The sequence below is a fragment of the Triturus cristatus genome, chromosome 12 (genome assembly GCF_964204655.1).
Source record: "Triturus cristatus chromosome 12, aTriCri1.1, whole genome shotgun sequence".
Classification (NCBI taxonomy): Eukaryota; Metazoa; Chordata; class Amphibia; order Caudata; family Salamandridae; genus Triturus; species Triturus cristatus.
The window spans coordinates 380,430,407-380,453,421 of NC_140595.1; positions in this window are offsets into that span (position 1 = coordinate 380,430,407).

Sequence of the window (23,015 nt, forward strand, 5' to 3'; positions counted from 1 at the left end):
ATAGTTAACTAGCCCGAGAAATTTTAGCATTTCTTTCACTGTCTGTGGTTCAGGGGTGCACTTAATTTTCCCAACGCTATCTGGGGTGACTAGTCTACCTGATGCTGAGAGCAGTTGGCCAATGTAGTGTACTTCTTTCTGACAGTACTGAAGCTTCCCTTTGTCCACTTTGTATCCTCTCTGTGCTAAAGGGGTGAACAGGGCAATGGTGTATTTTGGGCCTTGTTGTCCTGTGGGGCTGCAAATCAGAATATCATCGACATATTGCAGCAAGGTGCTGTCACATGGAGAATTGGAAAAATCAGCATTCACAATTCTGTTAAATGCTAGGGGTCTCACAATACCCTTGTGGTAACCTCAAGTAATACATTTGGGTGCTGTGAAAACTGAAATTGGTCATATAGTGCCTGTCTGGATGCAATGGGACACTGAAAAAGGCTTTCTTTAAGTCAATGACTGAGAAGTACTCCGTGTCTGGGGGAATATTCATGAGGATCACTAATGAATCTGGGACAATTGGGAATTCTGGTATCACAATGTCATTAAGGGGGCGTAGGTCATGAACCAAATGCCATTGATTAGTCTTTGCCTCTTTGCCTTGTGCACAGGAAACAGAGAGGTGTTGTAGGGGGATGTGCAGGGGTATATGACTCCCTGAACCATGAATGCTTGTATGGTGGGGGCAACATCCTTATCTGCTTCCTTGTACAAGGGGTACTGGTGCACTCTGGGAAATATGGTGCCCTGTTTTAGTGTTATTCTGAATGGGGCAGCACAGTGAATAAGTCCCTCCTCCTTTGGGCCAGTGCTCCAGATGTTGTCAGGTTATTGAGCCAAATAAGTGTCACAAATGTGGTCAAATTGTTTACCTGGAGTTGGCGTACTTATTTCTACTGTCACTGAGAGGAGAATTGCATTTTCTTACACAATATCGCTCTTTGAATAATTTTTAGGAGGTCCAAACAGTTGATCATCTAGAATATCCCTCACTGACTTTCCAGGTTCAATGAAAATTAAGCAGACCCAGGTGCGGGTGCTGTCATCAAATGCTTGGATGGCTCCATATGTTGGTATTATTTTGAGACTTTGTATGTCTAAGATCATCTGTTTGTCGGGCCTTTGGGATTTTTGTGACTGTGGTCGAAACAGGAACTCTTTTGGTAGTTGCACAGTACGGGCTTTTAGATCTGGTGTTGTGGCAACAATGATGTGCACCACAGAAGAGAATGCTTGTTCATCCACCGGGCAGTCCCTTATCTGATCACTCAAGGAGGAGTTCACAGTCACTGCCATCATCCTGGCCCAAGGTGTACCTGGAATGGAGCAGGTCATGGTAACGTCTTCATCAAAGTGGATGGTCATGTTGATTTTTGCCATAAGGTCACATTGCAGAAGATTTACTGGAGAACATGTGAGTAGAGCAGACTTTGCTCCACATAGCGACCTCCTTTCTCTATTGGTACTGGCTCGGTGAAAGGGACCCTAGCTATTGCCCCAGAGAATCCCTGTGTGTCGGCTATCTGATCTGAAATGGGCAGTGTTCCTCCTGTATTGCAGGAGTAAGTAGAACATGTTTCAATGAGGAACCTGTACGTTTTATTGTTTATCGTGACAAAGGCAATGGGGTCCTCATCAACATTGGTCGTACACAACAAAACTGGACACACAATAGTTGTCTGTGGAGTGTTCTTACAACTATGTCCTCCTGTCTGGTATTGCTGAATGGTGCCCTGCGCAAATGGATTATTGGAAGGAATCACCATGCCCCCTTTAGGTGCAAGTAGTTGTGGTGTCACCTGAAATGTTGGCACTTGGGGCATCATCTGGTACATGGGTGTCTGTTGTTGTTGCACCCCTGCCTGCACCTGTTGAATGGGTGCCTGTAGTTGGGCTATTGCAGGTGCCTGGAGTTGTGGCGCTTGTTGCTGAATGGGTTGTTGTTGTATTGGTGGTAGGTAGGAGTAAATAATTTGGGGCTGAATTGGCTGCGGCTGGGGGTACTGGGTATTAGATTGTTGTGTAGGCCCTGTAATCACTGTCCTTCCCTCACTCCGCATTTTGGCACAACAGTCTTTTTGAAAGTGGCCAATTTTCTGACAATAATAGCATAAAGGGTCCGACTGCTCTCTGGCTCTTTGTTATCTGAATCCTCTTCCCCTGCCCTGCATTCCTGTGTTTCTAGCCCTGTTTTACTGGCCATCATAGTATGGCTGATGTGGCTGGTTGTTGTAGGTGGGCTGTGTCTGCATGTAGGGTGGAACTCCCTGTGTGCTGCCTGCCAATGCATTCATGGCATTCTGGGAAAATCCTGCAACAGCAGTCATCTGGTTAACTGGTGCTGTGAGCATGACTGTGTCCAGTGCGTCTTTTTTCCTATTAGGTTTCTGCTGGACTAGATTGGCAGCTGCATTTTCAATTGCTAACTGTCCTGCTCTTTCTTCTTTTTACAGAAGTGGATGATGTGGTCTTGTATTTCAGGCCACGGTTTGCATTGCATGGCTACTATCCCATCTATTTTCTCCTGCACGTCAGTGGGCAATCCCTTTTTTACTGTGTGATAGAAGAACCTACAGTTCCCTCCTGTTGTATTCCATTTCTCCCCCAAATCCTGATGTCATTTCTCCTTAAGTCATGAAATATACTGTGCTGGGTCTTCATTCTGTTGCATTGTTTCTGACATTAGGGACCCTATGTCTGGGACATCAGGGAATTTGCGGCGCAACTGGGACTACACGCCGACTCCTATTCCGTTAAATTGGACGCCATCATATTTAGTTTCAGGGAACGTAATTTGTCTTATTCCTACTTTTAGTATATCTTCTGCTTCTTCCCCGATCAGGGAGGTGAGCAGACTCTTGATGTCACCTACCACAAAGTTGATACCAGCTGTATGTTTTTCTAGGAATGCTATCCATTTACCAGCACCCTCAGTTAGTGGCAGGATTTTTTTTTCAAATTGCCTTTGTCCATTTGGGAACATGGGACATACAGAGGGGGTCATTTGAATTTCTGAACAGTAGGGACATCTGGTATGTTACTGTAGTATTTGCTGCTGTGGGTCACATGGGGTCAAATTTATGTGCTTATTTCTGCCAGACCTTTAAGCTTGCCTTAATGTACGGATAGTCCCAATCTTCATCTCCCTCACCATGCAGGATACAGTCTTCTGCTGTTGCCATATTCTGTGGATCAATGGATCTGTCCAACCTGCCCAATCACCAGCGAATGGATTAACATAAAAGTCTGAACCCTCCCCGAGCGTAACTATTTCATTGGGCGTTAGGTCTTTGCTCTGTAATGCATTTTGTTTACTGAGCATCATGCTTCCATAATTTTTTTGCTTAGTGGAATGCATTAAGGCTGTTTCTAAGACATCATAAGACATGTTGTCAGGTCGTCCATGAGTTCCTAACATTGTCAGTCGTTCTATCACAGAACTCCTCTGTCGCTTAATTCTTTGTTCATCCTGTTTTGGGTGATCCCTCTCCTATGTGGCATGTATGAAAGCATGCGTGGACCCAGGTGGTGGGCCCGTAGCGTGTGTCAAAGTTGGGTGTGATATTTGAGAAGGTGCTTGTTGAGTTTGAGCAGAGATGTTGTCATGAACGGTCCTGGTGGCTGTACAGGGCATACCTCAGATAGTGGCCTTATCTTATTTATTTATTTTATTTATTTATTTCGAAACTTTTATATAGTGCGAACATGATCCCGAAGGATATCAGAGCGCTTTACAATGTAAGGGAGAGGAAGGTAATAGTTGCTGTATAATCATCAAAAAGTAATATCAACCCAAACAAATCAATTATGCATATCAAACAAAAAGATTACAATCAAAAAGGACAACAAAGGGTAAGATAATAACTGGAAAATAGTGAACCAGGAGGGGAGCAAGTGACTAGTAAAACAGAATAACACCAAACGCAGGACTTCAGGTGTAAGTCCAAAGCATTAGAGCAGACTATCCAAGACTTTTAAGCTAGGATCTTTTTCATGAGGAATCTTTTTATTTCCAATTTGAAGGCAGCCTTGGAGGAGATTCTGCGTATTTTCGGTCGGAGAGAGTTCCAGATCTTCGGCGCAGAGCCGGAGAAAGCTCGGTAACATGTTCTCTTTTTCCAAAAGATCTGTGGTTTCAGGAGGAGAGAGTTAGCACTCTGAGAAGGTCTATCCCCTCCAGATAATTCTAGATTTTGGGCTAGATAACTGGGGGTTTTGAAATGGAGGGCTTTGTGAGACATACCGGCAATCTTTAGCTGAATTCTTGCTTCATAGGGCAACCAATTTAGGGACTTTATGACGGGGGAGATGTGCTCGTTTCTTTTGATACCCGTGACCAATCTGGCCGCCGCATTCAGTGAAGCCCTTAGTGGGGCCAAGGTATATTTGGGGAGGCCACAGATCATAGTACTGCCATAGTCTAGCCTCGGCAAAACAAGCAGTTGGACCACTTGCTTGAAGTCCGCTTGTGGGACGAAAGGTTTGAGATTCCTGACTATCCTCATTAGGTGATTATCTCCCTTGCACACATTGCTGATATGATTTTTCATGTTCAGATGCTTGTCTTGGGTGAGTCCGAGAGATTTGGCTGAGCCAACAATGAAGGGGGAGCAGTTGAAGGCAGTGAGGTGGTTCATGCAAAGGTCTATCTTGGGGATGTGATTCGGGGGGGAAATTAGAAGGAATTCTGTTTTGGAGGTGTTGCGCAAGAGGTTGTTCTCAATTAACCAGTGCTGAGTATTTATTAGGGTAGAGTTGAGTGATATGAGGTTAGTCGGGGAGGAGATTTTCAGATAGAGTTGCATATCATCCGCATACATATGGAAGAGAATGTCCGCGGAATTTAGTGCATAAGCTAAAGGTTTCAAGAACAAATTGAAGAGTGTGGAGGATATGATGGACCCTTGGGGGACCCCATGGATACTGTTGATGGCTGGGAGAGAGAGTGGTTCACCCTAACTCTTTGGGATCTGTGGTGGAGGAAGGAGGAGAATCATTGTAGCACCGAACCAGAAAGGCCCATCCTGTGCTTCAAAATGAATAGGCAGTGACATAATGTTTTGACATTCCCTCTCCTTTTCTTGCATTAGGAGGGTGTGGCGGTGTTGGTGCTTGTAGAGGGATGTCTGCTCTTGTATCTTTTCTATTTGATAGGATGTCTACGTTTTTGAGCATTTCACTTATTGTATACTGTATCTCTTCTATTTTCATTGACAGACGTCGGACAGATGCAATGTTGTCCTTGGGGCTGGGCATGGTCAAAGTCTTCATGTGTTATGCTATCCGTGCTCTTACTTAATTCAGCTGTGTGTCTCTACTTGCCTAAGTCTGAGAGGGCAAAGCACCCTGAGAATTCTTTTCACAGCTCGTGAGTTGCTGGGGTGTAATGGGGCAGTTCAGTATGGATGTTCTGCCCTCATGCTGGGACATAGCACGGCTTAGTGGCAACTGCTCATGGGATTAGCAGCGCTGGTTTGGGAGGTGTTGCTGTTCGCCGGTGAAGCAGGCATCAGAGCCAGAGTGTGAGCCGTGCACTCTTGTATGTGATATTTGGGAGGTTTTGTCACAGTTTTCATCTTCATCTTGTTGTTGATTAACAATATTTTGTACTGGTGTAAGCTTCAATGTGAACTGTGCATCTATTTCACCTGGTATCCCTTGAACTACACTGGCCTGGGGCTGCTAAGATGATGCAGTGCTTGGATTTGGTCCATTATGTCATTGTTCATTGGGGAAGGTGGTGGAAGAGAGTCATCTGGTATATCACAAAAGCCAGCAGCTGTCAGGTCATTTGAAGTGATGAGATTAGGGTACATGCCGCTTACATGATATGCAGGTGGTGCTGTGGGAATGGGTATTGGCTCAGTGTTTTCTTTGAAAATACACCACAATGGTAAGGTGTCTTTGCGCTTTTGAAGCTTGCTGCCTTAGTACTTAGCCTCTATGAAAGTAGTGGCATGATCTAGTGTAGCATGGTCAACGGTGCCTTCAGGTGGCCAGGTGTGTGTAGTGTTCTTTGTGTGCTTGTGTCGCTTCCTGCAGTCTTTAAATATGTGCTGTTGTCCTGTGAAGTTCTTGAGTACATGTTGGAGAGGTGTAGCCATGGTGACCTTTGTTTATAGGACTGCTCTTGAATGTAACTGGGAGACAGACAGGGACTATTGTCAGCCTTACATGCTGTTCCTGTCTGATATCAATGCCTAGAAACTAGAACAAGGTCAGTAGGACAGCACTAGTTAAAGGTGTTGCTGGCATGAATGAGGAAGGGTCACGTTCTGAGAGACCTATCATATGGTTGCTGATGAGGTACACAACAATCTGTGGTGCCAGGGATTCCACTGATGTCACACTCATTCTCTAGTCTCTCAGATGTTGTAAACTTTTTCTATGTCTATGTGTTCTGCTCTGCAGGCAATGTTAGAGGCCATGAGGTGAGATAGTTAATTAGTCTTTCTGGGTAGGTGTAGTATATCTCAGGGATAAATGCATGTTCTTCTCCTTGTGGCTGACCCCTTATGCCTGGTGAGTTGGACTCCTGGGAGTCTGTTTGTTCTACTGTGTTGTCCGAGTTTAATGTGGATGTGGTGGTTAGCGTGCCTGAGGACATGCTGCCTGAATGGTGGGCTCCCTCTATGGGCCCCTCAAAATAGTGGGACCGTGGCAGAGAGTCCCACCAACTTTCAGACTCTACTGGAGAGACAGGTGAACATGAGGAGGGTGTACACTGCAAGCTTTCCACAGTGGAGGACTCCTGTGAGCAATTTGGCCAAATTAGATCTAGGCAGGTAGAATCTGGTAATGCTGGGCTTGCACTGGAACATATATTGCCTATCCACTGTATCAGAAACTCTGTCAAAGTCAGCAGGGACATACTTACTTCTTGAGTTGCAGTAATATATATTCCCAGTATGTCAAAAGCTGTCGACAGAATGTCACTTTGATGTGCAGTAATTGGTGCTATTGTGCCTGTTTGACTCCTAAAAAAGGCAATTGGTCTGTTGTGCAGTAGGTGGAGAATTACTTCTGTTCTCTCTTTGCCTTCGCTACTCATTACGCATATTACTTATATCTAACGGTGTTTACCTACTTTAATTTGCAGTAAATTGATAGGGATGCAAGCAATAGCTGAATTTAAAAGTACCTTTTAATGTTGCCTATCTATGGTAAGAAAACGTTTTTTTTTACTCACAATCTAATACATTAATTGGTGAGCCTATTTGAATTTTTTTTCTAGAGGCTTCAATAACAGGAAGTTAAACTGCTGTTTAACTTAGAGGCTACAACACTCTTTCAGCATTCCAAAATTCACATAACATACACACACCACAAACACACACACGCATATATATATATATATTCACTGAAAAAAAACATAGGTTTCAGGTATGTTATAGATAGGAATTAGCATTTAAAAAACCTTAGAAATTCACTGAAAAAACCATAGGTTTCAGGGGTGTTATAGTTAGCTGGACATTTCACTCGTACAAAACCATAGAAATTCCTCCGTTATAGTTAGTTCTACTAACTATAACTCGCGCACCCGCAATCCACTGCTGATGATGTCACATATTACATCATTCATGACATGGTCAGTGACATCAGTGATGTCATCAGTGATGTCATCAGTGATGTCACTGACCATGTCATGAATGATGTAATATGTGACATCATCAGCAGTGGATTGCGGGTGCGCGAGTTATAGTTAGTAGAACTAACTATAACGGAGGAATTTCTATGGTTTTGTTTGAGTGAAATGTCCAGCTAACTATAACACCCCTGAAACCTATGTTTTTTTCAGTGAATTTCAAAAGTTTTTTTAAATGCTAATTCCTAACTATAACGCCTCTGAAACCTATGGTTTTTTCAGTGTATTGCAAAGGTTTTGTAAATGGCAATTTTTAAATGTATTAATTGTTATATTTATTTTTTGATACTGATTTACTACATTTATTTAAACTATACAGTTTTAGATATTTTATTTTTTAAATTACATTATAATTACATTATACATTACATTACAAAATATACTTTTTCAGAATGAATTACTTTAGTTTAAATACTTTGCAAATAGGCAATAGACTTTTAAGTACAGTAGTTACAGTTGGTGCAATAGGCAGCACAATTTCAAACACAATGCAACATTGAGCTCAATGTGAATTTCTAGTTAAATGCAATTAGTTACTTTATGGATTACTTTTCTAACCGAATCTAGGATCCAGTCCTGGGACATCTCCTGTAAACAGTTGAGTAAAAGCGTTTTGGTTACAGTAGGGATTTTTAAGGAATATTATTGTATTTTAAAAGTTGACAGAAACTTTTTCACATAGAATCACCAATGTTATCCTACGGGAGGGAATTCACTTAGCAGGTAAGTAGTATTATCGTTACTTTTTCTTACTCAGTGATGGATCCTGGATCCAGCACTGGTGTATCTCCTGTAAACAGTTGAAAGAATGCGTTTAAGTCATACAGGCGATTTTTAAGGAATATTTGTAGTTTGTGAAAATAGACACAATTCGTAGTTCAGCTGATTTTAGAGGAATATTTGTAAGCTTCAAAAATCAACACTTAGAAACTTTTTCAGCAAAAAGTAGGCAATGATATCCTATGGAAGGAAATTCAAGTTACTGGTAAGTACGGTTAAAATTACTTTTCAGGATCAGTACTGGGCACTCAGATGCAGCACTGAGGTCTCTCCTGATAACAGGTGAGTAAATCGGAATTCGTAGTTCGGCTGATTTTACTTCGTTCCAGTATATATAGAGCCACTTTCCTACACCATCCCCTCCCTTCACCACTATGCAAACACGCCCTGTGGCGCGTCTTAAGTTGGGGCTGCGTAGCAGAGAGATGTAAAAAGGGGCATGGCCTGCACCACCTCTCTGCAACACAGCGCATTGGCGCTTTCTGGAAGCACCTGGTGGGCTACTTGGCCCCCAAGGTCCCTCAGGATTAAAGGGGAATTTTTTCCCCAACTTAAAACTCGCCACAAGGCGTGTTTGCACACATCACCTCAGGCCCCGTCCCCTCCCTTCACCACTGTGTAAACGCGCCCTCTGGCCGTTCTAAGTTGAGAGATTAACTCCCCTTCAATCCTAAGGGTCCCTAGGGTCAAACCATCCCACTAGGTACCTCCAATAGGCGCCACAGAGCTGTGTTGCAGAGAGGTGTAAAAAGGGGCGTGGCCTTTGAACACCTGTCTACAACACAGCTACCTGGCGCATACTGGAGATACCTGTTGGGCTATTTGGCCTTCAGGGACCCTCAGTATTGAAAGAGAATTAATTCCCCAACTTAAAACGTGCCACGGGGCGCGTGTGCACAGTGGTGAAGGAAGGAGGCGTGGCCTGAGCTGACATGTCTGCAAACACGCCCTGTAACGCGTTTTAGGTTAGATAATTAATTCATCCTCAATCCTGTTGGTCTCTGGGGGCCAACTAGCCTACCAGGTACTGATCCAGCGGTGATTACCTGGTAATTTCCCTATTCAAAACCACATCACCTATGGTTTCCGCTGAAAAGGGTGAAAAATGATGGATCTTTTGATGACCGTGTTTCACCAAACAGGAGACTTTACATATATATAAAAATTAAATGCAAACAATATTAGAGGCAATAATGAGAGTGGTGAGTTATTTTAAAGGGTTTTATTTAAGTCAAAAGTTAAGGTTCTCTGACTCTTTATTCATTAGTCAAATATCATTCAGGTTACAGAATTGAAAAATAGGAAAAATAGCATTAATACAGAACATATTACAGTCTGCATATAAGCATGACATATAGGAAGGGAAATGTGGCGCAAATTGTCAGTCAAAACTCTTAAAGAGTTTCTAAGAAAAAGAGTAAGTCTTACAAGGTTAATCAATAATTAATAATGGCAAAAATATCCCATAAAGAGAAATAAATGCAGTTTAGCACCTAAAATCTAAATCTGTTCTGATCCTTTCAGCTCTTTCCCTCTGCCTCTGCTTCGCTGTGCTAGTCTGTGTCTCTGTCTCAAGCTGCACCATAGCCCGCACAGAATGCAGCCCCTCCCTGTCTCTGTGTCCAGCACAGAAACTGGGCCTGGAGAGAGGCAAATAGCAAGGCAAAAAGGAGGCACTTGTAAGCCATAGTTGAAGGAAAAGTTCACGTGCTCAGTCCTCATAGCTGGTCCAATCAGAACTTCAAGACATATCATCTCCCCATGGGCTGACTGGATACGTCATTAATGAGGCTTGTTCCTGTTCAAATTTCAGTCTTGTGAGTTATGAAAAAAAAGTGTGTTCTTCTCTCCACGTTTAAACAGGCTACAAAAATATGCAACATTTTGAAGGTCGGAGGAAGCGGTAGGCAGGTTTTTTTTTTATCAGGGCCCTTTCATTGAAAGTTGCTATGGAAAGAGGAGCACATTCCAAACTGTTTCAGTTTAGTCCACTAAAGCAAACTAAAATCCCGTGGTTTTCTACACTGTGAAACACAATTCAGCACATTTCTACTCTTGCAAAAATACATGTTGCCATTTTAAAAGTACAAATACATTTTCTAAATTAATGTGCATTCTATAGTGAGATTACATATGGCTTAATCACATATAAGCATGGCTGTTCAACTAATTAAGCATGTTTGCACATAAAGGACCTCCAAACTGAAGCCCTATGTTTTCAATCTTGCTTTTCCACAATCTCCGTGCCATTATAAAACTCATGTCTGCAGCTTTTTGTCATATAATAATGCATACATTTTATAGGTGAAATCTAAGCTCCATCAATGTACCTCCAGTATGTGCCAGGGGGCTGCGTTGCAAATAAGTGTTCAGAGGCCACGCTCCATTTTACAACACTCTGCAACGCAGCTCTCTGGCACTTACTGGAGGTACCTGGTGGGCTAGTTGGCTCCCAGGGACCCTCAGGATTGACAAGGAATTAATTCTCCAACTTAAACCACGCCACAGGGTGTGTTTGCACACATGTGAACTCAGGACACGTCCCCTCCCTTCACTACTGTGCAAACGCGCCCTGTGGCATGTTTTAAGTTGGGGATAAACTCCCCTTGAAAACTGAGGGTCCCTGGGGTGCAACTAGCCCACCAGTTACCTCCAGTAAGCACCACAGAGCTGCGTTGCAGAGAGGTGTAAAAAGGGACGTGGCCACAGAACACCTCTTTGCAACGCAGCTCACTGGCACATCCTGGAGGTTCCTGGTGGGCTAGTTGGCCCCCAGGGACCCCCAGTATTCAAGGGGAATTCGTTCCCCCTCTGCAAACACGCCAGGGGGTTCATTTGCAGAGTGATGAAAGGAGAGGGCGTGGCCTCCGATGCGATGCCGGTCTTTTTTTTATTTTATTTTATTTTTTTTGAAGAAGGGGGTTGTGTAGCCCCCCTTCTTTTTAAATTTTTTTGGCCCTGGGGACCCCATCCCCATGTTCCTATGGAAAATTGCATAGGGAAAACACGTTTTGGGACCCCCATTTTTCTCATCTCCCGCTTGACGAATCACCCTGAGATTTTCAGGATAGGAGCAGACCGGAGCGCCTCACCAGTTTTGAAAATTTCGCGAAGATTCGTCAACTGGTGCCAAAGTTATTCCAAATAAAATGTTGTGGATTTCCTATGGATAATAGGTCCTAACTATAACTACCTACTGGCGACCGCCTGGAGGTCGCCAGTAGGTAGTTATAGTTAGGACCTACTTACCATAGGAAAATCGCAACATTCTATTCCCAATAACTTTGGGGCCAATTGACGAATCTTTGCAAAATTTTTACAACTCGTGGGGAGCTCCGGTCCGCTCCTACCTTGAAAGTTTCGGAGTGATTTGGCAAGCGGGGGCTGAGAAAAAAGGGGGGTCCCAAAACGTGTTTTCCCAATGCAATTTTCCATAGGAACCTTTAGTCGCAGCTACAGCCCGAACTGCTGAACGGAATTACACCAAATTTGGCAAAAAGGTAGCCCTTGGTTCAGTTGTGCCTTTTAGTTAGATGGTGTAAATCAGTTCAGTAGTTTTAAAAATATTAATGGAAAAAGAAATATATATATATCTGGGTGGAGCCTAACCACACATCTCATTGTGAGATCTGATTGGCTGTCAGCACTTCATCCAAGAAGTGTTGGCAGCCATCTTGGGACCAATACACATGATAGCACCTCATTAAAAAGCATTGCAGTTAATAGAAGGTTTTAAGACTTTACTTATATTATAAATCATTTGTTGATGGTACCATACTCATTTTAGGAATTGTGGTGTGTTCTAAGGTGATTTTACCATGTGAAAAAGCCTTCTGCTGGGATATCATGAATCATGTTTGAGAGAAAACTATTTTCTCATGCTTTTCCCACAGAGGTTTGGAAGATGATCTATAAGCTAAACTGAGAGCATATTTTCTGTAAATTCACATTATCTTTCTCAGTCATGTGAGAATGAAGTCTGACATTCTCAGTAAAACATGTACATCCAACAAGGGCAGAGACTGTCAGTTGATTTCTTTGTGTTCTACTGCAGCTTCCCAGAGTGTTCTAAAGAACAACTAGAGCGCTAACAGTCCTACTTATGACAAACGTATGACACATCGGAAGCCATCTTGATTGGAATAAAGTGGTAACACATAAAACATTTAATTTACAACGGAACAAAATGAAGGGGTTCATTTTGCCATAGATAGTATGAATAGTGCTGCAGAAAGAAAAATTAGGGCACATTTTGAGTGACTTCTCAAATCCTCATTAAAAAATTCTGATATGCAGACTGAAACATGCACTTTGAATACCAGCAGCAGAGTTCCCTGGTGAGCACTAGCTTTACTACAGTGATCTAATGAGCAACTAGAGTGCTAACATTCAGAATTTATGGCAAATGTGTGAAACATCTGAATGCCTTCTTGATGGAACCAAAGTAAATAAGCATTGAAAATGCAATAGGTCTCACCCTGGTTTAAGTTAAAGCAATTCTGTTTGTAATTAGGTGGCTTTTTAGCTTTGCTTTTATTAGTGTTTTTCAAAATTTCATGTACATAACATGCATATGTTTGCATATATGTATATGTATGCATGCATTTATATTTGTATTTATATAGATATGCAGATTATATATATGTTTATATATGTATGTATTACCTACTGGCGGTCGCCAGTAGGTAGATATAGTTAGGACCTATTTTCCATAGGAAATCTGCAACCTTCTATTTGAAATAACTTTGACACCGATTGACGAATCTTCGCGAAATTTTCAAAACTTTTGGCCAGCTTCGGACCGCTCATATCCTGAAAGTTTCACGGTGATTTGTCAAGGGGGGTCCTAAAACACATTTTCCCCATGCAATTTCCCATAGGACCTTTAGCCGCAGCCAAATTTGGCAAAGTGGTAGTCCTTAGTTCAGACTTGTGCCTTTTGCTTAAATGGTGTAAATCTGTTCAGTAGTTCCAGAGAAAATGACAGTTAAAGGTACATATATATCTATGGCCTCGGAGGGTCCGCGTACACTAAGTGCACCCTGCCGTGCACGAGCTGTATTTTAATTGGCTGCCAACACTCTGAATCAGGAAGTGTGGTTAGCCATCTTGTGCCTCGGTAGAACCGAGGCACAAGAAATCCCACAAAAAACTTCGCAAAACACGAAAAGGGGGCAGGGTAGAAACACCCTGCCCCCTAGGCCTGCTCAGGGGGTCCCACAAGGACCCCCAAGGCCAAAAGAAAACGGGAGGCTGCGCGCTGGATGCGCACATCCTGCCAATAAAAAAAAATTATTAAGCGCGGGCTCCCGCGCTGGTATGTTATCTAGCCCCCGGGGGGGCCAAATCCCGGGGGCAATTAATGTAAAGGTGGGCCCAGAGGGGCCCCCTAGCCCCGGGGACCGCCACCCCTGGGGCTTTTTGAAATTATGTACGGGGGGCTCTCAGGCCCTCCCAGCCCTGGGGACCGCCACCCCCGGGGCTTTTTACAAATGTTGGAGGGGGGCCGCGCGGCCCCCCTCCTGGAGCCTTGTACAGGCCCTGGAGACCTCCACCTCCCAGGGCCGGCTCCTGCAGTGTCCCGGGGTGCCCACCCCCGGGACACTGCTGTTTGCAATGGCGGGGCATGGCACCCTGCCATTGCAAACTGCTTTGCTTCATTGAAGCAGATTGCTTTTCCATATGGGGAGGAGCATGTTAGCTGCTCCCCATGTGGAAAAGCAATGCCGGCTCCCGCAAGAGGCGGGAAGCTGGCTGGGACCGTGGGGGTATTGGGGACCCCCCACGGTCCCCAGCGAGAGCCAGGCCCTGGGGGATGGGGTCCCCGGGGCCTTAAGAGGCCAGAGGAGGGGGGCTACGTAGTCCCCCTCCATAAAGAGTTTTTTAAAGTTGGCCATGCCCTGGGGGATGGGTTCCCCGGGGTCCGGAATTGGCCGCAGGAGGGGGGCCACGCAGCCCCCTTCCTGTAAAAAAATGTGTTACATTTTTATTTGGTGGTGAGGCCCTGGGGGATGGGGTCCCCAGGGCCACAAAAAAAGTAAAAGGAAGGGGGGCCACATAGCCCCCTTTAAAAAAAAAAGAGACGATCGACCCTAGGCCCCGCCCCCTCACAAGCACACTCTGCAAACGCGCCCTGTGGCATGTTTTAAATTGGGGAATTAATTCCCCTTCAATACTGGGGGTTCCCGGGGGCCAACTAGCCCACCAGATACCTCCAGTAAGCGCCACAGGGCTGCGTTGCAGAGAGGTGCTCCAGGCCACGCCCCTTTTTACACCTCTCTGCAACGCAGCCTAGTGGCGCTTACTGGAGGTCCCTGGTGGGCTAGGTGGACCCCAGGGACCCTCAGGATTCAAAGGGACTTAATACCCCAACTTAAAACGCTCCATGGGGTGCGTTTGCACAGTGGTGAAGGTAGGGGGCGGGGCCTGAGGTGATATGTGTGCAAACATGCCCTGTGGCACGTTTTAAGTTGGGGAATTAATTCCTCTTCAATCCTGAGGTCCCCTGAGAGCCAAGTAGCCCACCAGGTACCTCCAGTAAGTTCCACTGAGCTGCGTTGCAGAGTGTTGTAAAAAGGGGCATGGCCTCTGAACACCTCTCTGCAATGCAGCTCCCTGGTGCATACTGGAAGTACCTGGTGGACTAGTTGGCCCCCAGGGGACCTCAGGATTGAAGAGGAATTAATTCCCCAACTTAAAACATGCCACAGGGTGTGTTTGCACACAGGTCACCTCAGGCCCCGCCCCCTTCCTTCACCATTGTGCAAATATTCCTCTAAAATCAGCCGAACTACGAATTCCGATTTACTCACCTGTTATCAGGAGAGAACCTAGTGCTGTATCTTTTAGCCCAGCACTGACCCTGTAAAATAATTCTAAGAGTACTTACCAGTAACTTGTATTTCCTTCCATAGGAATCCATTGTGTGGTTTTTAGCAGAAAAGTTTCTAAGTGTCTATTTTCACAAACTAAAAATATTCCTAAAAAATCGTCTGTATGACTTCAACACATTCTTTCAACTGTTTACAAGAGATTCACCACTGCTGGATCCAGGATCCACCACTGAGTAAGAAAAAGTAAGGATAACACTACTTACCTGCTAAGTGAATTTTCCGCCATAGGATAAAATTGGTGATTCTATGTGAAATACAATATTATTCCTTCAAAATCACTACTGTTACCAAAACGCTTTTACTCAACTGTTTACAGGAGATGTCCAAGGACTGAATCTAGGATCCAGTCCTGTGGCTAGAAAAGTACTCCATAAAGTAACTAATTGCATTTGACTAGATATTCACATTGAGCTCAATGTTGCATTGTGTTTGAAATTGTGTTCCCCATTGCAACAACTGTAACTACTGTACTTATAAGTCTTTTGCCTATTTGCAAAGTATTTAAACTAAAGTAATTCATTCTGAGAAACTATATTTTGTATTGTAATCTATAATGTAATTATAATGCAATAAAAAATATCTAAAAATAAATAGTTTAACAAATGTAGTAAATCAGTATTAAAAAAATCAGTATAACAATTAATACATTAAAATTTGTTATTTACAAAACCTTAGAAATTCACTGAAAAAACCATAGGTTTTAGGGTTGTTATAGTTAGCTGGACCTTTCACTCGAACAAAACCATTGAAATTCCTCCGATATAGTTAGTTGTACTAACTACATCTCGCGCGCCCGGAATCCACTGCTGATGATGTCACATATTACATCATTCATGACATGGTCAGTGACATCACTGATGACATCTCAAATGACATCACTGATGACATCACTGATGACATCATCCACATGACAATCAGATACACCTCATCATTCACTAGTATAACCTTTCATCACTCACTGTAAAATACAGAGTGCCAGATTTAAAACCATTGACACACCAATATATTTTTCTAAACACCCACTCAGTGATTTCTTGATCTATACACACATCTAATCACTTACCTATAGATTCACTCATACATGCTGTGAATTTTCAATAGAACACTGTCAAATATACTTATATACCTATATCGACATTACACACCAGCACACATCCTAATCACTTATGAAGTCATCCTACTCACTTATGCAAACAATGGATCATACTTACTTTTACTTAGCTATACACTTATAAAAACACCACTTCATCTCTTCATATAGATAATAACTCATACTTAGTGTGTTATAAAATCACTATTACAAGTATACAGTTATCCATACAGTCACTCATCCAATAAATGAGTCTTATGTATACTTATTTATATAAAACAACTGACACATACACTGGCTTTTATTTTTCTAGTTTGTTGGACATGTACCATTGAGACATAAATTGGCTCATCATCACCACACCCATAAATATATTCACTCACCCAAAAACTGTTATAACATGTAGTTTTAACTTCATATATCTACTGAATCAATTATTCACACATTTTTCGGCAGTCACACACCCCCCACCCGAACCACACACATTCGCTCTCTCATACAAATACTCAGTTAACTAATAAATAAATATTATAGACTTTCACATAGCTAGTAACCAACTGGAGAAGCAGTTTACACAACAACTGACAAAGTGATACAGATAATCACACAGTTAAGTCACTATCCAATATATTTAGTGAGACACTATAAATTAGTCAAGTAAACAGTCAATCACCCTGCTACTAAATTGTCCATCCAGATATTTATATTTATATATCCACTCATTCGTCAATGCAAATTGCTATATATATAATACATATTTAAATAACGAACCAAACCACATTCACTGGATGATGTCATCAATGATGTCATCAGTGATGTCATTTGAGATGTCATCAGTGATGTCACTGACCATGTCATGAATGATGTAATATGTGACATCATCTGCTGTGGATTGCGGGCGCGCGAGATGTAGTTAGTACAACTAACTATATCGGAGGAATTTCAATGGTTTTGTTCGAGTGAAATGTCCAGCTAACTATAACACCCCTAAAACCTATGGTTTTTTCAGTGAATTTCTAAGGATTTTTAAATGCTAATTCCTAACTATATCAGGCCTGAAACCTATGTTTATTTCAGTAAATATATATATATATATATATATATATATATATATACACATACATATATACAAATGCATAGTTGAGAGTGAGCAGTAGAGAGTAGTAGTAGAGAGTAGTAGAGAGTAGTTGAGAGTGAGTAGTAGAGAGTGAGTAGTAGAGAGTAGTAGAGAGTGAGTAGTAGAGAGTGAATAGTAGAGAGTAGTAGAGAGTGAGTAGTAGAGAGTAGCAGAGAGTGAGTAGTAGAGAGTGAGTAGTAGAGAGCAGTAGAGAGTGAGTAGTAGAGAGTAGTAGAGAGTGGTAGAGAGTGAGTAGTAGAGAGTGAGTAGTATAGAGTGAGTAGTAGAGAGAGAGTAGTAGAGTAGTAGAGTAATCAGTCAGTGTCAGTCTGTGTCAGTCAGTGTCTGTCAGTCAGTCAGTGTCAGTCAGTCAGTCAGTGTCAGTCAGTCAGTGTCAGTCAGTCAGTGTCAGTCAGTGTCAGTCAGTCAGTCAGTGTCAGTCAATCAGTGTCAGTCAGTGTCAGTCAATCAGTGTCAGTCAGTGTCAGTCAGTCAGTGTCAGTCAATCAGTGTCAGTCAGTGTCAGTCAGTCAGTCAGTGTCAGTCAGTCAGTGTCAGTCAATCAGTGTCAGTCAGTCAGTGTCAGTCAATCAGTGTCAGTCAGTGTCAGTGTCAGTCAGTCAGTGTCAGCTAGAGGAGCTCTGCTGACCTGGTTCTCTGGCTCTAAAGCAGCTCTGCTGACCTGGTTCTCTCCCTCTAAAGCAGCTCTGCTGACCTGGTTTCTCTGGCTCTACAGCAGGTCTGCCGGCCATGGTTTTCTGGCTCTAGAGCTGCTCTGCTGACCTAGTTCTTAGGCTACAGAGCAGCTCTTCAATAGTTACAGTGGGGAATGTTATGAACCAATGAAATCTTTTTTTTTTAGATCACATGGGATCCGCACACTCTGCGCTCTCGAAGCACGCACTCGACGCGACTTCGCGAAAATATATTTAAAAATTAAATAAGTTTATTATAAGTACAAATATATTATTTTAAGAATATCTTAGATAGTCTCTTGCCCTAATATGTATATTAAACACACATACATATCATTTTAGAACATTAAAAATGTTCGCAGGAGTCGTGCTCCCAGCGTGCTCCAGCATGTATATGACGTCACGCGGGACCCGCCACTGCACAAGCGTCGCGTACCGTAATGCGCATGAGTCGCGAATGCACGGGAGCAGGAGTCGCGGACTGGTCGCATACCAATTGGTCACATCACGTAATATTAAATGTATATGATGTAACTGAAAAACAAGCAGCCGTCGCACACCGTACACGGATCCTTCACGACGTTTCTAAAATGCCAGCTAGAATCTGCGCACCCACCGTGATGTGTACGCTTGGGTGCGCAAATTTCTTTTTTTTAAAGAAAATAATATAAATACATTAAAATAAAAAATAAAACAAAAAAATTAAACAATATTTCAGTTTTCATTTTTTTATTTTTATTTTGCATTTTTCAGAAAAATATATAATGTTATTTAATGAATAAAATATTTATAAATAAACAGTTAAAAAACTGTAGAAAATCAGTACAGAAAAATAGGTATAACTATTATCACACTTAAAAATTAGCATTTAAAATACCTTTGAAATTTACTGAAAAAAACCCATAAGTTTCAGAGATGATATAGGTAGAAATAAGCATTTAAAAAAGCATTGAAATTCACTGAAAAAACCATAGGTTTCAGAGATGTTATAGTTAGAAATTAGCATTTAAAAAACCTTAGAAATTCACAGAAAAAAACAGGTTTCAGGGGTGTTATAGCTAGCTGGCCATTTCACTCGTACAAAAACATAGAAATTTCTCGCCCACAATGCACTGCTGATGATGTCACATATTACATCATTCATGACATGGTCAGTGACATCACTGATGACATTTCAAATGACATCACTGATGACATCACTGATGACATCATCCACGTGACAATCTGATACACCTCATCTCACCTCTGTGAATTTCTAAGGTTTTTTAAATGCTAATTTCTAACTATAACGTCTCTGAAACCTATGGTTTTTTCAGTGAATATATATATATATATCTATAGAAATTCCCTCGTTATAGTTAGTTCAGCTAACTATAACTCGCGCCCCCGCAATGCACTGCTGATGACGTCACATATTACATCATTCATGACATGGTCAATGACATCACTGATGACATCACTGTTCACATCTCAAATGACATCACTGATGACATCATCCAGTGACTGTGTGTTTCTCTAAAGTTTAAATATGTTTTATATATATGCCAAGGTGTATTGAAGAATGAGTGGGTGTATAAGTGTCTGGATGGAGGATTTTGTATGTGTGTGACAGACTGTATAAGTGAGTGATTAAATGTGTCTAACTGAATGCATGGGTTAGTGACTAAACTGTCTGAATGTGTGTATCAGTATGTTTGTTGTTGTGTAAGCTGCTGCATGTGTTGGTCAGTAGCTACATGAGTGTCTATATGGGTTATTGATTGGTTGCCTGAGTATTTGTATGGGAGACTAAGTGAGTGTGGGTGGGTGGGAGGGGTGTGCCTCTGTGCATAGATGTGTGAGTGGTTGATTCACTGGATATATGGGTTCAAGAGTGCTTGTGGAAACAGCTGTATGGGCAGATGAGTGTGTGTATGGGTGTGTTGGTGAGAGATTGGATGTCTCAGTGGTACATGTCCAAGTAACTACATATGTAAAAGGCAGTGTATGTGAGACTTGGAATATATAAATGACTAAACGTGAGAGTCAGTGACTGTGAGAGTGGCTGTATGGATGAGTGTGTACTTGTATCAGTGATTGTATAAGAGAGTAAGTATGTGTTAGTATATGTTTGAATAAGTGAGGTGGTGTGTGTATAAATGTATAGGTGAGGAAATGGGAGTGTGATTGATTCTTTGCATGACTGACTAGGTGTGTGAGTATCTCCATGGATGAGTGGTGGTGTGTGAGTGTCTGTATAGGTGTATGAGTGCATATGATAGTGTTGGATTGATGAGTGACTGTATGTATGAGTGATTGTATGGGTAAATGAGTGGATATGTGTGTAGACCTAGGAATCAGTGAGTGCGTATGTAGTAACTGGTATTGGTGTGTCAATGGTTTCGAAAATGGTGGTCTGAATTTTACAGTGGGTGTATCAAAGATTATATTAGAGTGTAAGGAGGTGCATCAAATTTTCACGTGGATAATGTCATCAGTGATGTCATCAGTGATGTCATTTGAGATGTCATCAGTGATGTCACTGACCATGTCATGAATGATGTAATATGTGACGTCATCAGCAGTGCCTTGCGGGGGCGCGAGTTATAGTTAGCTGAACTAACTATAACGGGGGAATTTCTATGGTTTTGTACGAGTGAAATGTCCAACTAACTTTAACGTCCCTGAAACCTATGGTTTTTTCAGTGAATTTCTAAGGTTTTTTAAATGCTAATTTCTAACTATAACATTCCTGAAATCTGTTTTTTTCAGTGAATTTCAAAGGTTTTTTAAATGCTAATTTCTAACTATAACGTGCCTGAAACCTATGTTTTTTTCAGTGAATTTCAATGTTTTTTTAAATGCTTATTTCTAACTATGCCTACAAAGTTAGGACATGTGAAGAAAGAGGAAGAAAAGCACAGTAAGAAGCAAGACAAATGCAGAAAGATGCAACAGAAGCCCAGAAAGATGAAGAAAAGTGCAGGAAGAAGCAAGAGATGTTCAGAAAGAACCAACAGAGGAACAAAAAGTCCTCTTGGGCCCCCAACATTTTAGTGACGGGTATTGGTGGTAACTGACTCTGACTAACCAGGACCGGAGCCAGTGCTATGCTAAAAGACACTTAGAATACAGTGAAAACACCTACATACTCTAGGGAACACTATGCGTAGGGGTGCCCTTGTAATGAGCATGACCTTCTCTGTATTTGCCATGAGTTAGTGCCTGGGTCATTGCATGAGTACATGGGTAGTGACTGGATTTTTAGAGTGCTGCAAGGACAGTGCATGGTGATTTTATAACTGCTTGGGTTTTGGCAGAGTGATTGGATAAGTACATGACGCTGGATGGGTGATTGGAGGAGTGCATGGATATTGACAGAGGGATTTCTGGAGTGCATGGGTACAACCTGGGTAATTGGAGGAGTGAATCAGTACTGGGTAGGTGGTTAGAGGTCTGCATGGGTGGTGCGCAGGGGATTGTAGCAGTGCATTTGTTAGTGCATGGGTCACTCAATGAGTACATGGGTACTGACTGGAAGATTAGAGTACTGCAAGGAGAGTGCATGGTGAATTTATAAGTTCCTAGGTTTTTGGCGGAGTGATTGGATAAGTACATGGTGCTCGCTGGGTGATTGTAGGAGTGCATGGGTAGTGACAGGGCAATGGCTGGACTGCATGGGTACTGCTCAGGATATTGTAGCAGTGCATGAGTCAGTGCATGGGTCATTGCATGAGTTCATGGGTAGTGACTGGATGATTAGAGTGCTGCAAGGAGAGTGCATGGTCAATTTATAAGTGCTTGGGTTTTGGTGGAGTGATTGCATAAGTACACACATGTCATATCAGGCCCCACCCCCTCCCTTCACCACTGTGGAAACGCACCCCCTGACGGGTTTTAATTTGGGTAATTAATTCCCCTTGAATCCTGAAGGTCCCTCGGGGCCAACTAGCCCACCATGTACCTCCAGTAAGCACCACAGAGCTGTGTTGCAGAGAGGTGGTCCGAGGCCAGGCCCCTTTTTACACCTCTCTGCAGCGCAACTCTGTGGTGCTTACTGGACACACCTGGTGGGCTAGTTGGCCCCCAGGGACCCTCAGGATTCAAGGGGACTTAATTCCCCAACTTAAAACGCACCACAGGTTGTGTTTGCACACTTGTCACATAAGGCCATGCCCCTCCCTGTACCACTGTACAAATGCACCCCCTGGTGAGTTGTAAATTGGGGGATTGAGTCACCTTCAGTCCTGAGGGTCCCTGGGGGCCAACTAGCCCACCAGCTACCTCCAGTAACCCGATCAACCTTCCCCGAATTCATAAACACTAGCTACTCTCCAAGCCATGCTCAGACCCAGAATAGAATTAAAAGTCAGCCTTTAAAGGTTATTTATCTTAATACTCGTTCAATGGTAAAACACCAATTGGAGGGGAACAACCTTTACAACGCAACTTTTACAACGCACTACCTTTACAACGCATTTTTTACAACGCGTAATCCATTACAACGCATGACATTACAACGCATGACACTACAACGCATTTTTAAAAACTACCTTTACAACGCATTCCATTACAACGCATACTACCATTACAACGCATACCATTACAACGCATAATATTACACTACACTATCCAACACTTACCCTACTGTTGCACCCCCTGGAGTTAGAATAGTAATTTTTACCCCTATACTATCCAACACTTACCCTACTGATGCACCCCCTGGAGTTAGAATAGTAATTTTTACCCCTATACTATCCAACACTTACCCTACTGATGCACCCCCTGGAGTTAGAATAGTAATTTTTACCCCTATACT